Here is a 13,115-nt window from a genome sequence, read left to right on the forward strand (position 1 = left end):
TTAACAACACTGATATGGAGAACATTAGTACATGACTATATATGTCGCTCATAATTAATCATACTGTTTTATGGAGAAATTTAATTGTATTTAAATTTTTTTTATATGTATGATTAACATGCATGAGCATAATCTCTCGAAATCTACTGATTTGACATGTGATCACATCCGTTACTTGTGCAAGCGACTGGACCAGGTCACACATTATTAAAAATGGTAAATACGTACGGGTCTTAGACTTATGTGTTAAACTTATGTGCTTCAAAAAAAATCATATAATAGTGTTCAGAAGATCATAGTAAGATTTTATTTACGTGTACAAATCAAGCAGTTTGATCAAAGAAGATTTCTAACTCGATATTGATATATGAGTAGAACTAGGGTGCTCTTAAGCTTACCAAAGTTTTGGTGAGCTTAATTCTAAAACTCATCAAATCGATTTCAAATGATGAATCCGAACCGTTGAAACCCACCTACCTTACGTGTGATGCATCTACATGTGAAATTTTTAAACATTCAAATTAATTTAGTATAAAGTCAAGCGGTCAAAAATGTCCAAAAAATGAATGCACTAAAATTAATTTATTAACCTTCTAATTTTGACCGCTTGACTTTATACTAAATAAATTCAAATGTTTAAAAATTTCACATGTAGATGCATCGCACGTAAGGTAGGCGGGTTTCAACGGTTCAGATTCGTCGTTTGAAATCGATTTAATGAGTTTTAGAGTTAAGCTCACCAAAACTTTGGTGAGCTTAAGAGCACCTAGTTCTACTCTGATATATATATTAGTCAAGTATATGATCTTATTCGAAAGATTTGCAAGCCCAAACTTAGTTTAACTTAAAAACTATAATTGGCATTGAAAAAGTAGGATCCTTGATAACAATTTCCGCAGTCTCAACCCCGCAAAAAAACCCCACACAAACTATCAAAAAAATCATGGGAGGACCGCTCAGTCATTAATACTTTGCAGAAAATGTTAGTATTTAACTTGAAACATCAAAGTATTTATCGTGGATTTGCAAAGTAGTATTAATCCCTATGCAATGATCTATATTTATGACTTAACAAATCAATCCATCAATTATCCCCGCACAAAATTTCTTTTTTTTTGAAATTGTCCCCGCACAACTGGGGACTATTAAATAAATAATCCCCTCATAAATACTTGTCAGTTGTCCCCGCACAATTTTTTTTTTTTTTTGGATTGTCCCCACACAACTAGGGACCATTAAATAAACAATCCCCTCACCCAATGATAAATACTTCTCAGACATAATGATAACTACTAATGCTAAATGGATAAATACTTTATGTTACATGGATAAATACTTCTCAGACATAATTGCAATTTTTAGTAAAAATATCAATAATAAATACTTCTCAGACATAATGATAAATACTTTATGTTACATGGATAAATAATTTATGTTGCATAGATAAATATTTCTCAAACATAATTGCAACTTACAGTAAAATACTTCTCAAACATAATGATAAATATTTTATGTTACATGGATAAATATTTTATGTTACATGGATAAATACTTCTCAGACATAATTGCAACTTAAAGTAACACGTTTGTGACAATGATAAATACTTCTCAGATATAATGGTAAATACTTGTCAGAACAATGATAAATATTTTCTTGAACTTTGTTATTGAACTTGTCAATAAGTAATGTTTAATCAAATCAAAGTATTAACATGTAATGGACAATGATAAATATTTCTCAGATATAAGGATAAATACTTGTCAGAACAATGATAAATATTTTTTTGAACATCAATAAACAGATAAATAATTGTTAGCGAGGATTGTTATTAAAGAAAAATATAATTAATGCGGGGATTGTTATTAGAGGACAGTATAATTAATGCGGTGATTGTTAATAAAAGGACAGTATAATTAATGCGGAGATTGTTATTAATTCACAGTACTTAATGCGGGGATAAATGAAAATTCTTAGCGGAATTAATGGGGAGATAAAAGGCAGTTAAGGAAGTTAATTTGGAGAGAGAGAGAGTGCGGGGATAAATGGGGGACAGGAGTGGGGGGATTAGTATATTGTGACCGTTACTCTGAGAAGATTTTTGGATTTGGTATAAACACAAACCCAAACTTAGTTTTCTAATTAGTCAAGTTTTCTAATTAGTCAAGTATATGATCTTATTTGGAAGATTTGTATGACCATATCATCAAGATTCAAAAATTATAATTTCTTTCCAAGCAATATATACGATTTTGCTGTTCTTGTCACCAATATTTTCCCAAGATATGATACGTACGGATCCAACCACTATTTATATGACATTAATTAGATTTTGACCAAGGCAAATTTAATTTAAAACTATAATTGACACTGAAAAGGTGAGCAGTGAACATTTAAGTTTTTTTGTGACCGTTACTAGCTATAGATCTAAGAAGATTTTGGATTTTGACATAAATATAAATTCAAACTTAGTTTTGTAATTAGTCAAGTATATAATCTTTGGAAGATTTGCATAACCCAGTCAATATTCAAAAACTATAATTTTCTTTCCGGCCAACATATGATACGGACTGATTTCTTTATTAATACCCCCAAATTAAAGAAAAAAATATATTGAATCTACCCTCAGATTTTAAAATTTTCGAAAAATGCCCTCACTATTCCATACCTGACCATGGGACAGTCTGCTATGATATTTTTTTAGAAATATTTAGTGTGTATAGAATTGAGAAAAATTATAGCCAACTGTCTTACCGTGGAACAGTTGGACCAAAAAATTGCAAAAAAAAAAAACGTAGCTGACCATCCCACCGTGGAGCTGTTGGCTTTAAAAGTGGACCGCCCCACTAGGGGTGATTAATGAGCGAGCATGAGCGAGTTAGGGTATGCTCATGCTCGCTCATTAAGTAAATGAGCGAATTGTTAATGAGCGAGTTTAAATGAGCGGATAAATGAGCGATTTGTAAATGAGCGAGCTTTTAATGAGCGAGTTATGAGTGGCTCACGAGTTATAACTTATGACTCACAACAAAATTATATAGTATGTCCACGCATAACAAAATTTGTTAAAAGTCATCATAACAAAATCCAACAAATGATTAAATATGAAACTATGCTCACTATCTATCAATCTTAATGAGGCAAGGTTGATGTTACATATAATTACATAGGATTAAATGTGGCAGGGATTAGATGTGGTAAATTCTTAATGAGCGAGTTATGAGTGAGTTGGGTCATGCTCATGCTCGCTCATTAAGTAAATGAGCGAGTTTAAATGAGCGGATAAATGAGCGAGTTTAGACGAGCTTTTAATGAGCGAGTTATGAGCGGCTCACGAGTTATGAGCGATTTACTCACCCCTACGCCCCACTGTGAGGTGATCAGAGCATTTTTCAATTTTTTTGAAATATAAAGGTATATTCAATATTTTTTTCTTGAGGATATTAATATAAAAAATCGGTGTTACGGATCATATACCATTAATTAGATATGACAATAAAAGATTTAACTTGGAAACTATAATTGAGGACACATATATAGTTTCTGATATGAAAAATTAAGGATTCGAAATCCGAATAATAAGAATCATTTGTTATAATAACATGATATTAAATAGTTAAGCGGCTTGACCTTCATTTTTTTTTTTTAAAAAAAACTTAAAACTATAATTGACAACAAAAAGTTAACAGTTAACATCTAAATTCTTTGTGTCCGTTACTGTATTTATATTAGTGTAGCAAGTCAAAACCTAAATTGAACAATTATTTAGGAAGCTTTACGGCTTTCTACACGAGAACAAAACGATCGAAATTAAAATGGTTGCATTAGGAACTGTTGTTGTAAACATTTCTACTAATATAATTTTGATAGCATCTACCAAGTTTAAAAAAAAAAAATTAAAGTGGTTAAAAATTGACACAAATTTAAAATCGACATGCTTCTTATTAATTTGTTCCGTAATTTCGATCAATCACCAAATATTAGTATTGTAAATAACGGTATGTGTTCGTCAGATGGATAGGGTACTACCAAACGATTAGTCAGGAATAATCAAGAATAATCAGTCATAATCGGAAATAATCAATTAATTAATTAGTCAGAAAAATCTGTAATTTAATTGCCGCCAACGATTAATCAGTCGATTACTCGGTCTAAACGACTGTTTTTTACAACACTGCGAAATACTCGACATGCCCAATTTTAGACAACTCATCCTCTCATGTACCTGACCATTTGAGGTTAAATCTGAATCGTTCATCACTAATTGACATGAATTTAAAGTTTTTATTTGTTATAATATATCTTGTAAATTCTGATCAGTCATGAAATTGATGGTAGTGCTGTGCGTAGAATAAATTAACCAGTTTAAACTTGAAATTATACCTAGCTAGAAAGCGTAGAATAATGAATGAAGAGTACAATTATCAGGATTTTTATTGAAGTAGTCAAAATATTTTACTGATACAATTATCTGGTTGCGGACGATTATAAATTAACCAATTTAAACTTTGAGTTATTTAAGAATAAGCAAAAATATTTTCAGAAATAGATAACATTATGATTATATATATATAGACTAATACTCAATTTTCAAAATTCAGTGTGACATCGTCACTACAAATGAAGCTTGCCAATAACAATAATGTAGACCTTGAGAAAGATGAGGTAGCACAATTAATTAGAAAAAAATAAATCTTAGAAATATTAGTTACTCAAAAGCCGAGAGCTCAATTTCCTCTAACAATTTTGCAGTCTCTGCAAAGATTTTCAGAAGAAAAAAAAATGACAATAATGTAGACCACCAAGATATATATATAACTCAAAACTTGTCATAAATATTTTGAGGTAATTTACTATTTGAGTTTCAATTCGAACTATCAGATCAAAATTTACATCAATTTGATTCGAACTTGTAATTCACAAGTCTATTGAAAATTTATAATAGTATATATAACGAACAGACATCATTTAAACTAAAAAATTAACTTACATTATATGATATGAATTCCTCGTACTTCCACCATGCTTCTCAAATAGATTTTCCGTACCGATGGGAGTACCTGAAAGTGGGGTGGTAACGAGCTAATCTCAGTTCAAAACTCGTTATGAATTGGCTTATCTAAGTCACGAGCGAACTGATTTTAGAAGCTTAAGTAGAAATTTCATCTTAAAATTGTCACGAACTGGCTCGTTGGGTCTAGCTAGCTGGACTTTATTTAAAGAGGAAAATAAATTACACAATTTTTTTGGATCAAGATAAATCAAGCTGAACCGAGCTAGACAATATAAAATACATACAAATTTATACAAATTCACAAATTGATGTCTAACTAAGCTAATTCGCATATTAGCAAGAAAGCTAAACTCTAGCTTGAACTTGTTAATTCTAAACCGAGTTAACAACGAGCAGCTAGATTTCAACTCAGTCCAATAACAAATAAACTGTTAATAAACGAACTAACTGTGAATCACAATTAAAACACAAGCCACCAACTTTTTCGCTAGTCCTACCTGAGAAGTTTGGTTGCGCGATTCGGTGGAATAGGAAATCAGTAATTCGATAGCGCCAAAATTTGAATTTTCAACTTACTAGGATGGGGCCCACTGGGGAATTGTAGTTTGATTAGGGGTGTCAATGGGTACATAATGCTTAAATAAATATTCTAATATATGGTTTTTTTTTTAATTTTAGTTTAGAATATTTTAACGCCTAAATTAAATTAATAAATATTCTAATATATGGTTTTTTTTAATTCAAATTTTAAGTTAAACTTTTATCAGGCGAATTAAATGTTCTAATGAGAAGATTCAAACGTCTTAAATTTATGTTTCCATTATATTTTCATTTTTAAAGTTTAACTTAAAATTAAAAATTGAAGTGACAAAAGAAAGTTTATATTCATACATAACGCTTTTATACATATATTAAAAATTTTCATTAATACTTTTGCAGAATATGTTGAGAAATATTTGAACAATATTCGTTTCATTCCAATTTCATTTTTTTTAGTTTATCAAAATTGTTCAAAATTAGTTCAATTATTTTTATTTCGAGACACTATTGCGAGTAGTGTAACATTCTCCTAAATTTCTTATAAAAATAAATATATATACTATGTTGTTTGATTATTTAGTTATATAATACAAATTATATTTAGAAGCTAATATGCATTAAAATGGATATAAAGGAATTTATGTAATAAAACATAAATATATATATATTACTAAAAATTTTATATATATAATTAAAAAAAAAAATTTGTAACACCCGGTAATTTTTTATATATTCTTTTTGAAATTATTATAGACTTATTTGTAATTTATAGAATTAGAAGGTTACTTGTATAAAATGTTGAACTAAAGAAAAAAAAAATGAATCAACGTGTCATTTTAGCCACGTGGCCACCATGCACAAACAAATTTTTTTTCTAAAATTCATTCCTCTCTGCCTCCTGATCCGATTGCGGAGACAGAAATTAAAAGAAATCGAAAATGGAAAAAAAAAAATAGAGAAAGAGAGAAAGAGAGTGAAGTTTGAGCGATAGATCGAGCCGATCGTAGTTTCGAAATCAGAACGACGTTCTCTACTCGATTCTAATCTCTAAATTGGTATAAATTCTATCCTTTGATTTCTTGTAAACCCTTGAATTTCCTTTCTTTGAATTTTGGTTTGAAATTTCAGAATTTGTGTTGAATGGATTGAGTTTAATTCGATTATCGTATCGATTGCGATTATGTTGATTGAATTTTATCGTTTGGACTTTGAAACTTGGAATTAGGGTTTTGGGATTTTGGATAATGGGAAATTAAATTGAATTGAGTATTGTGTAGCTCAATTAATCCATTTAGAACTGTTATACTGAACCCTTTGGAAATTATCGCAATCGACACCGATCGAATCGAGTTAAAACCTAAGTAGTCAAAAATCTGCGTATTGGTTGCGGGCCGCAAGACTTCTGTTACGGGCCGCAAGCAAAACCTGAAAATTTCCAGAGCCTCTGGATGAAAAACAGAGCATGTTGCGGGCCGCAATGGAAATTCTGAAAAAAAAAAACGCTGCTCTCGGTCTGGGGTTTCTGCGGGCCGCAAGGGATCTGTTCCGGGCCGCAAGGAACACCCTGTTTAGCCCTAATTGAGTGTTTTAAACCCTAATTTTTGAAATTCTTGATCTAAACCTAATTAATATTAATAGTAGGTGTCGAATCGGTAAGGCGAGGTCTTTCGGGATCCTTCGAGACGTCTGAACCTTAGGCAGGTGTACGCTATACGCTAAGGTGCGGGATTTCTGGACTTGTCTGATGTTTTATTTTCAGAATTAAATTGTAATTCGATTGACATGTTGAATATTCTTGTTGTTGCATTATATGAGTTGTGCATTGCATTGCATACCCTAATATTGTCGAACTCGAATTGCGGTAATCTGATTGACTTGCATATTGGTATTGATTACGTTTGTGTCGATCTATTATGATCTGATCTTAGATGAAAAGTCACCGGAATTGGAAATGAGAAAAATGGTATGTTATGGATCACCAATGTGTGACCAATTTGCAAAACCTGGTGCACGGGTTTTGAGAGGATTCTAAAGCTTTAGTCTACCGAGGCTCGCGTAAGTCCCTAAACCGGTTGGGGCAAGGGCAGTATGAAACGAATTGTGAATTGTAGGAATATGGGTGACTAGTGTGAAATGTCGTATGCATGATCCGATGTGATATGCGTTTGAATGGTCGGTTGAGATTATGATTCTTAATGAATTTTCTGAATATGACTTGTAACTAGAAATTTAGGAAATGGTTAAGCCAAGCACTACCGATGGGTGTCATATACAGTTCAGTAGGGTGGCCTTCTGTAGGTGTCTGGAACCCTACCGTTGTCGACGGGTTTGTGGTACAGCTGGGTGGTACATCGGTAGTTGCTACCAGACTGATTAAAATAATTAAGCCTGATTGTTCGTTGATTTGAAATTCGATTTAATAACTCTTGTGTTGTAATTCATTCGATTATCTGCTGTCAGGTATGCATTTATGTTTATATAATGTTATATATGTGCAATGTGTTGTTAATGATTTCATTTTGAAAATAAAAGTTTGATTGCAAGTCCAGGGATTCATTTGTGGAAATTATCGCACTGAGAATTTATTCTCACGCCCGTTGGGTTATTCTTTTTCAGGATCTGGCGCGGCTGATCCGGGAGAGGCACGACAGCCGTAGGTCACCTTGCTACTTAGTTTGGTATGGTATTTGACTAGAGATGTACACATGTTTTTGATGTTATATGTTCTCTATGTCATGAACCACTTTTGTACCCGTATGGAATACTGTTCGGTATGACATACTTATCTGTGTTGTGTCTGACTTGTATGATATGGTATTTTATTAAAACATGTGATGTGTGTTTGATGTTGGGGTTATTATTTGGGATTATTTTGGGTGTGAGACCTAAAAAAAAAAAAAAAAAAAAATTTAATCGTAATTGCCTAGTAGGCATACGGGAAACCGTATGTTTACGGCAGGGTACCGGTCGCATTCCGTAGTTGGTGGCTACAGGGTGTGACAAGTAGTTATTCATGGGGTTTAACAAAGTTGGATTAAAAATAAAATCAAATAAAATTTGTCATATTTTGCACAAATTGAAGAAACACTAGAAGATAATTCCTCTACATGGCTTCTCATTTGTAAGTTGTGATAAATTTTTAGAAGATAATTATTTTAAATGTTTACTAACAATTTAATTAATAAGAAAATATTTACAACGCATTAAATAATGCTAAAATTTAGATCCACTCTTTTATTTTCTTTAATTAAATCTTCTAAATAATCATATTATTCTATTCTTACATATCTACAGTACTCTTATCTCACTATTTAATTGTCCTATTTTCTTATTCTCCTATCTATATATGTTTACGATTGAATATGCTCTAATTAATCCAACAACCTCTGTACTTCGATCGAGATAGTGATAGAGACTCCGAGCTCCGATGACTCTATAATTAGAATATTTTTGAGTTGAAATAATTAATCTCTACAAATCTATTGATTTTGACATGAAACTACCTCCAGCTCCTAGTCAAACAATTGTATACAGTATATATATATATATATGAGGAGGGATCGGATGACACCCTTTTTTGATAACATCGGATGACACCGTGCATTTTCAAAGTCCAAACAGTCGATCCAAACCGTTCAACTTGATGGATATGTTAAAATGTGCTTGCAGATCAAATTTTATATTTTTCTGAATTTTTTTACTATTTATTAAGATGGGTACAAAAATTCAACGGTCTGAATATAGCGATTTTGTTAAATACTTAATAAATAGTAAAACAATTCCAAAAAATGTAAAATTTGACCTGCAATCACATTTTAACATATCCATTATGTTGAAAGGTTTGGATCGACTGTTTGGACTTTGAAAACTTTGAAAATCCACAATGTTATTCGATATCACCAAAAAATGGTGTCATCCGATCCCTCCTCTATATATATATATATATATATATATATATATATATAGAGTAAGGCTTGGGTGCTATGGATAGCACAGAGGGCTACGGTGCTACGGCTTAATATTCGAGTTTTTAAAATCCTAACAGTCGATCCGAACCGTTCATCTTGTTCTCCATATTAATAAGTGTTTGGTGACCAAATTTTATATTTTTTGGAAATTTTTTACTATTTTTTTAGATAGGTAGAAAATCAAATATCTGAATGGTGCAGAATTTTTTAGATCAAGTGATTTTTTACCTAGCTAAATAAATAGTAAAAGAATTTCAAAAAATGCAAAATTTGGTCTCCAAACACATATTAATATAGAGAATAAGATGAACGGTTCGGATCGACCGTTTGGATTTTGAAAACTCGAATATTGAGCCGTAGCATAGAGGCCACTATGCTATCCATAGCACCCCAGCCTAACTCTCTCTCTCTCTCTCTCTATATATATATATATATATATATAATTATATATACACACAGTATTATACACACACACACTACAAGCTTGACTTAAATGTGAAATTATTTTTTTCTTTGAATATAAAAAATTATGTACTTGAAGAAATATATAATAGCGGTGTACGTGTAAAGATACTGTCAAATCTTATATATTTATATATGTTCGTATGATCTCATGGCAGTGTGGTCAAAGAAGATACTATGATATATTTGACATTTACATAAAATCCAAACTAAATTTTGATATATATTGCTATATAGCCCATGTTGAAGTTACAAGATAGCTATAGGCAAAGTATAAAATCTTATTTTCAAGATTTGCATGCCCGGCCCTGTCAGTCAACATTCAGAAATTCAAAATCTCTTTCCTCGCATTATGTGTGTGTGTGTGTAGCGAAGTTGGTACAGTCATCAATGTTCAAAGATATATGCCGAAAGTTTTATTAATACCATTTCAAAATAAAAAAATAAACCAAAACACTTTTGAAATTAAGGAATTTAACAAATACCAGGTCCGTCAATTCAATTTGCAGTCCATTCTTGGAGGGACACAGATTGAATTGGAGCCCCAAAACAACTAAATATCAATATATTACAATGCATTTTTTTTAATTTTTTGAAGGCCTCAAATTCAATAAGTGACCCTTCAAGAATGGGGTTGTATATTGAATTGGCAGTATGAGTATTTTTAGAGTGTTTTGATTTTTTTTTTATTATTTTTTTAAATAATTAGATTTTTTTTTTTTTTTTTTGGTATTTCAGTGATGTTTAAATGAGAGTGTTTAGGAGATCCATATATGGAAATGAATGAAACCTAAAAGCAAAGCTAGATTCATAATATATACTATCATAATCTAGTTGTCTGGATCTTTACTCAATGTATTGTTTGCTTGTAAGGAATTGCTTGACCGACTTATTATCTACCAAATGACTAAAACCAACCTTAATAATTAGTTTATACAAAAAAAAAAAAAAAATCGCTTGATCTAGGCAGCTTGTAACCTTTTCCACGCTTGAAATGGGCCTGTATTTTTTATTTACAGCCCAAAGCATCAACAAATTAGTAATCAATATATTCTACGCTTGAAATGGGCCTTTTTATTTACAGCCTAATATTAGTATCTTTGTTTGTTCTTTTTAGATATGCAATTTTCTACTTTCGAAGACAGTTTTTTAGTCACCAGATCAAAAGCTGTTTTCAGTATTATTATTCATTAATTATTTTATGAAAGTGGAAAAAGAAGGTTGAGAATAATATATATATATATATATAGATAGGCTAATGTGCTTCCAGTAGCATATGGGCCGAAATGCTACCGGTCCAAATTTGAAATTTCAAAATCCAAAAAGTCGATCTGAACCGTTCATCTTGTTCTCCATATTAATATGTGCTTGGAGACCAAATTTTACATTTTTCTAAATTTTTTTACTATTTATTAAGCCACTTTGAAAATCACTGATCTAACAGTTTTACTGTTTTGTTAAGCCACCGTTGGATCAGCGATTTTCAAAGTGGCTTAATAAATAGTAAAAAATTTCAGAAAAATATAAAATTTGGTCTCCAAGCACATATTAATATGGAGAACAAGATGAACGGTTCAGATCGATTTTTTGGATTTTGAAATTTCAAATTTGGACCGGTAGCACTTCGGCCCATATGCTACCGGAAGCACATTAGCCTATCTCATATATATATATATATATATATATATATATATATGAGGAGGGTTCCAATGCCTCATTTTTTGTATACCTCATCATACCTCATATTTTATATCTTCATTTTCTTCATATTCAAAGTCTAAATTGTTGATCCGAACCGTTCAACATGATATCCATACTAAAATATGGTTAGGGATGAAATTTTATAATTTTTGGAAATTTTTTACTATTTTTAAGATGGGTAGAAAATCACTGTTTTTTGAACGGTTCAAAAACAGTAATCTTGTACCTATCTTAAAAAATAGCAAAAAAATTCTAAAAAATATAAAATTTCATCTCCATGCATATTTTAGTATAAATATTTTGTTGAACGGTTCGGATCGACAATTTGGACTTTGAAAACGAAAATATAAAATATGAGGTATGATGAGGTATGAAAAAAAATGAGGCATTGGAACCCTCCTCTATATATATATATATATATAGGATTTGGCTACAGTGCTACGGCTCAATATTCGAGTTTTCAAAATCCTAACGGTCGATCCGAACCGTTCATCTTGTTCTCCATATTAATATGTGTTTGGAGACCAAATTTTACATTTTTTGGAAAAAATTTACTATTTTTTTAGATTTATTGAAAATCGTTGTTTTTCAGACAAATCTAGATCATAAAAAACAGCGATAATCTATAAATCTAAAAAAATATTCAAAAATTTCCAAAAAATGTAAAATTTGGTCTCCAAACATATATTAATATGGAGAACAAGATAAACGGTTCGGATCGACCGTTAGGATTTTGAAAACTCGAATATTGAGCCATAACACCGTAGCCAAATCCTATATATATATAGTATGGCTAAATTGCTACCGGTAGCACTTCGACCTAAGTGTTTACGGGGTCATATCTTCGTATTTGATATTCAAACAATAAATCCAAACCGTTAGATGTTCAATCTATATTAAAATGTGCTTGGAGATCAAATTTTACATTTTTTGAAATTTTTTTACTATTCGAGGAATGCACTTATACCAGGAAACTATATGAGCAATTAAGGGCACACAAGCCAGGGCAGGGTTGGCCGCAAGCTCTGACAATGAAGATAACAGACCGTACCAAGACTGGTACCATGAGCAAAGCGCAAAAATCGACAGTAATAATTATGCAATTTATAGTATGGAGGGAACGATGCGCAAGATGCTTCGCAGACTCAAACAAAAGCATCCAGGATCTCATGGAAGAAATTAAATGGCAGCTCAATTTCTATGGAAAACAAGGCTCTAATGTGCCAGGAAGGGGAATAACATAGCTGGGAGAAATTCAACCTGACATAGAGGACCTTTCTGCATTTTTTTACTTTAAAATTTTCTTTCTGTTTTTCATTTATTACAGCAATTTTTGCATCTTTCTTTTAGGTTAGTCATTTCCATTAATTGTGTTTAATTTTAGTCAAAGCTCATTACTCTTGAGCATTGTTATTTTCTTTTATCAAATATA

At 31.2% G+C, this 13,115-nt stretch overlaps 1 long non-coding RNA gene across 1 annotated transcript; it reads left to right on the forward strand.

The window, feature by feature from the left end:
• The first annotated feature begins 6,522 nt into the window (after positions 1 to 6,522).
• On the forward strand, positions 6,523 to 8,301 carry LOC144559746 (uncharacterized). Its single transcript, XR_013513223.1, has 3 exons — positions 6,523 to 6,607; positions 7,194 to 7,272; positions 8,169 to 8,301. It is a non-coding gene; the product is annotated as an uncharacterized LOC144559746 (long non-coding RNA).
• The last annotated feature ends 4,814 nt before the right edge of the window (positions 8,302 to 13,115 follow it).

The sequence above is a fragment of the Carex rostrata genome, chromosome 9 (assembly GCF_964058835.1).
Source record: "Carex rostrata chromosome 9, lpCarRost1.2, whole genome shotgun sequence".
In the NCBI taxonomy this organism is placed as follows: Eukaryota; Viridiplantae; Streptophyta; class Magnoliopsida; order Poales; family Cyperaceae; genus Carex; species Carex rostrata.